We start from the raw sequence: 5,129 nt of genomic DNA, 5'->3' as shown, positions 1-5,129 counted from the left end.
TCGAAGCAACCGATTTCCCACTGTGATGTGCAACTAAGGGTTTTAACCTTCATTTCTTCCCCTCTCTGTCCTTTTCTTTCACATTTTCCCTCTTTTTCTCTGCCTCTTTTACTCATTGCGGGCCAGTGAGGATGATAGTGCGTTGTCAACGGTGTGATTGTCAGCACCTATTCCTTCTCGCCGTTCTTCCTCATGCAAGCCTAAATGAACATTATCCTCCTGGACAGATCCCTCCACTTATTTCCAAAAGGATCTTTGCCCGATTTCGTCTACACCTGATTCCAATAACATCCTTCACATCCACATGATTTCCTATTTATGTTTGTCGATTTGAAGATTTCCTGTCTGTTGTTTGTATTTATTTTTACAGGAAGCGTCTGACTGTGCAGCGATCTTGCCCGGCCGCTGCTTAATTCCGGACTCCTTTGGAGTGCCTCTTTTTCTCCCCAGTCGGGTTTTTGTCACAGTTATTTACAGGCAGCTTGACGGACATGTTAACATACACAATGAAGCACTTCTGGCGGCAGCTTCCACAAAAATAGGAAGAGGAAAAGCTTGACGTGCGTTTGGAGGTGCCGACCTTGGAATCGGCTGGTGAGGTATTGACCAGGCCCAACCTTCAGAGCGGCGACATAAATGTGGACCCCTGTCAGCATGAAGAATGCTGTCGTGTGTTGTCTGGTAATAAAAGAAGCCATCATTCTCAGCAGGACATCAAATGGAGCAGTACCAGCAATCCTTTACCTGAACCTGGGAAATGAACCTCCTCAGAGCACCATGCTCCCGTCGGGGAGGCTGGTCTCACCTTTTAACGTCGTTAAAAGCCAACAAGTCATGTTTTTTTTTTAAACTGATCAATTGGAATTTGCTGAAGGCAGAGCTGGATTTTTTTTTTTATGTATAAAAACTACATTTAATGCTCTTTAAAGGTTGCAGCTGTTGGGGTCCAGGGTTCTGGGTCGTGTGTTGTGGTCCTGCTTGCTTCTTCCTGCAGGGGGCGTGGAGGAGCCGCTAATCTGCTGCAGCTGGCTCTGCAGGTAGACGCACCTGTCGGCAGTCTTCATCAGCCACCTACCTAAGGACGGAGCACCTGTCTGCCAGTGTTGGAGGGTTAATGCTTTTCCATGGTAGATCTGACTCCTGTTTCTTTGTTTTTGTTAGCGCTTGTAACGCTTCTCTCTGCCTGTTCGAGGTCTCCATGCTGCCCTGCTGGAGGGAAGAATGTGCAGGAAATCCTGTGATTGCTCTGTGCTAGAGCTCTCTGTGTGCCCTGAAAAGCTGGACGAGTGCTTCCCCTACACTCCAGGAGGACTTTTGAGTTGACCTTTTAATAAAGACTCTGTATTGGACACTATTCCCACTGCGTTTTGCCTGCTTTCGGGTCCAGGACAAAACCCAGGCGTAACAGCAGCAGCAGGAACGATTTTTCTGCTATCCAAGGGAAGCTCTGAGCTTCACCTAGAAGAAAAAAAGTCAGTTATGCTCTTTTTTTTAAATTGACAATCATTTCATGGGCTAAAAATGCTTTAGAATATATTTATCTTGAAGTTCAGCATCAGCAACAAGGCCACCGATTTCATTAATTTTGTTCTATACGTTCCGTCAGTACATTTGCTCATAGAGGTCGAGCCACACTCTTGCGCTCCCCCGATGCTCTGGCGTGGGTGGAGCAGTGGGCTGGCCTTGGCCGGCCTGGATGCTGGGCTTCTGCATGACAACTGGAGCGCCAGTGAAAAGGGCTGAATCTCTTTCTGCTCGATGGTGAGTGTGGACCACACCCAGACAGCGAAGCATTTCCTTTTCCAAATTCAGTCCCTTTGGCTCTTGGAAGACAAGAGACAAACTGCAGCTCATTATTCATATTTGCTTGGTGATTTCTGGCAACAGTTTTTGCGCGACGTTGTTTAACATAGTTAGGAGTGTAAAGTAGTTGCTTAGTTTGGTCCATCCTCCATGCTGTGGCAGGAAAGAGCAAGCTTCCCAATGGGGCAGACATTATTAACTAGGACGCTAATGTTATCATGAGCAACAGCCTAGCTCTGCTGACCAACAGGAGGGTGTTATATACACACCGGTGAAGCTATGAAGGCTTGATCAGATCGGATCAAAAGTCAAAGTCTGAATCACAATTCATACAGTTGTGAAGGACTCATGGCTGAGCCCCAGAAGGGTGATGGTATAAAAAATCTTCAGAGACAACAAATCAAAGGTAGGAGAGGTTAAACTTTTTTGAAGTTTGTTGGGGTCCTCTTTGGCCGTCCGAGCCTGTGACACTGACTCGCTGTGACACCCACCAGCCTTCTTTGCTGAGAGAACTGCATGACAAACGGTCGTGCCTGTCAGCCAACATCTGTTTTTCAGTGGCAGCGTGAATATTACTGACCTCAAAGCCACCTTAAAATCCACCCACAGCTCGCTCATACGGTCCATCAGATCCGTTCACGACTGCATCCCTGCAATGTCTTTCCAGCACATTTGTCATCAGTAGTTTAAATTTCACCAGGGTCAACCTGTATTAACATAGGGAACTTTTTAAAAGTTAGCAGAACAGGTATTTTAACCAAAGCCAGATGCTAAAAATTAGATGATCTGATCAGATCAATTGTCACGGACACAAACTTTCACTGGTATTTTGAGCGATTCTCCTTCTAGATTGATTCTTGCAGCTGTAATTCAAACCGCAGTCAACTGATACAACTATAATTTAGTGTCTTTGGACATATAAAGTGGGGGGAAAAAACATAATTAAGACTTAATAGTATATTAATGGCAGCAATAGGTCCAAACTCATGTCATACTCCTGTTTACCACTTTACACACCCTCTGTCTCGAAGACTTAGACCCTCGAACTGGGTCAGGAAAAACTTTAAATCCATTTAGGGACAAAGAAGAAACATGTAGGTAAGCCAGAGGTGAGGGCTCACTCTTCCTGGGGTGGACAGATGTGCACTTGGTGCCACATATACAGAGAACATCAGCATTAACATCAGGAATATTCAGTATAAAGAAAAGTCCATGGGCCCCGGTGCATTTTTAGATGTCCTCGTATGGAGATCTGGCCCATCCTGGATCGTATCTAGGTTTGGCAAAACCAGAAAAACCAAGACAGGTTCTAGCAGTAATATGTGCATTATTTGACATAAATATATAGACAGCAGGACTTGTCTATGCTATTATAAGCAGGGGATTGGTTCCTGCTTTTCGGGACATGGGCCTGTGGTTTTGGCTTTACAGTGAAATCCAGTCCGGCGGATCCTGCCGGAGGCAAAAAACCAACCACCTGGTACTCCATGATCACTCACGCACTCACACCCTGACCTAAATCCAATTAACCATATTTTAACCCTCAAACAGTCTTTTGATATGGTGAAGACCAGCCAAAATGTCTTCACTTTGCCTGTAAAATGAGGATTTGGGTGCTCTGTATGTAGCAGAACATACAGATGAAGGGATGTCTTTTTTTTTTTTTGGGTGTGATGTTATCCAGGATCTTTATTTTGGCTTTATTTATTGATTAATCTGAGCATCATCCACTGAGTTTTCCCAACATAAACTGAGCTCGCCATTCTCCTACGAGCCAAGGCTTAATCATCACCTTTACTCTTAGAGCTAGAGCTTTCTTTGTAGTGCCCAGGACTGTGACCTCCCACTCACACTGCCGAGGTTTGAACGTGCAACTGATTGGGCCTGCAAGTCTCTGCTGAAATCTCTGAACCACACCACTGAGCCAGATTCAGACAAACAAAGCCAAATAAAAACTTCCAACTGGAATTTGACTTAACAAATGCTACAATTTGAACTTTATTTCAACTATTTGCTGCCACTGAGATATTTGTGTGTGTTCCGTGTGCACCAGAGACGTAGCTTCTCCTGAATGGTCTCCTACTGTATGCTGTTCATCACATGTTTTAATTTGATTTATGCTAAAGGTTAAAACCTATATAATTTCATTCTCTGCAATGCATTGTGACTCTGTTCTTTTGTGGGTGCCCGGCTGGTTTAGCTATGCAATTGCTATTAAGATGCCTCCTTTAGATGATCAAGATTATCCAAATATGAACAGCTTGTGTCTTGGAACAGTGGGGTTACCGTAGTTTAGCACTGGTTCAGTAACACAGCGCAACAAATGTAAACACACGACACAGAAGTTGTGCTATATTTTGCTTTCATTGGCAGTAAAATGGTTACTCTTAATTTTGAAATATTCCATCTGGCCGTCCGAGACCCCTGACGGTAACACCAATTAATCAAACGTTCAAATGAGCCGCCAACTGCAGCGTCACCCAGAATATAACCCCGTGAAAAGCGACAACAATATTATGTTGGCGTTTAAAAAAATACCCGCAGCGCCGTTTGGTTGGAGAGACAGCGCTACAGGGTTATCTTTAAAAAGTGAGCATAAAAGAAGGGAGCCACAGAGCCGTGAACATGACCGCATGATCGTGTTACTCCTCCATTTAGCCATTGTTTGCTAACACTGGTGTTTTCTCTATGCATTATTCATATGACCACTATAGGCAGTCTGTTATATCTGCACAGACTTTTTGTGACACAAAAGCTTCTCACAGGTACATTTTCCTCTAAACCTGAGAATGTGACTGTCATCATTTTAGCCCTCTGATAAGCACAACGGTGATAAAGAAATTTCATCTTGGAGCTTTAATGAACTTAACAAATGTGATCAAACATGGATCCACATTTCAGGCTTTCAGTGGATGTTGTATCGGATAAGTTATCCTGTTATAGCTGTAGCTATCATTCCCGCAGTGTCAACTCAGATTAATTAAATTGTTTAAATGTGGTGTTAGGGGGCCAAAATGGGAAGGCTGGGCAGCTCTATGGCAACAGCAAAGGAAGACAAAGATTTATAGTCCCATGCTTATCATCTATTTGACTGTTTTGTTAGCTGTTCTGACTCTTCCATTCTCAGGTTTTTATGCTCAGAAGAGTCTTTTGTCTTTATTTGTGTGTGATTAAGTCAGGTAACCGCAGATCTCCACTCTGGTAATGATCAGGCTTTCGGTCACCCATAGATTATTACATATTTCTGGGAACTATTGCACCATTACAGGAACATTATTTTAAAGAAATAGCTTCATTGTGACATATCTGGGCATAAACTCCAAATG

General features: G+C 43.7%; 1 long non-coding RNA gene across 1 annotated transcript; it reads left to right on the top strand.

Moving 5' to 3' along the window:
- Positions 1-953: 953 nt before the first annotated feature.
- On the top strand, positions 954-1,354 carry LOC105418941 (uncharacterized). The gene is made up of 2 exons (XR_965919.2): positions 954-1,127; positions 1,193-1,354. It is a non-coding gene; the product is annotated as an uncharacterized lncRNA (long non-coding RNA).
- The last annotated feature ends 3,775 nt before the right edge of the window (positions 1,355-5,129 follow it).

This window comes from Takifugu rubripes, chromosome 13 (genome assembly GCF_901000725.2).
Source record: "Takifugu rubripes chromosome 13, fTakRub1.2, whole genome shotgun sequence".
In the NCBI taxonomy this organism is placed as follows: domain Eukaryota; kingdom Metazoa; phylum Chordata; class Actinopteri; order Tetraodontiformes; family Tetraodontidae; genus Takifugu; species Takifugu rubripes.
Note: the sequence above shows the minus strand (reverse complement) of the source record. Positions and strands in the feature narration are given on the sequence as shown.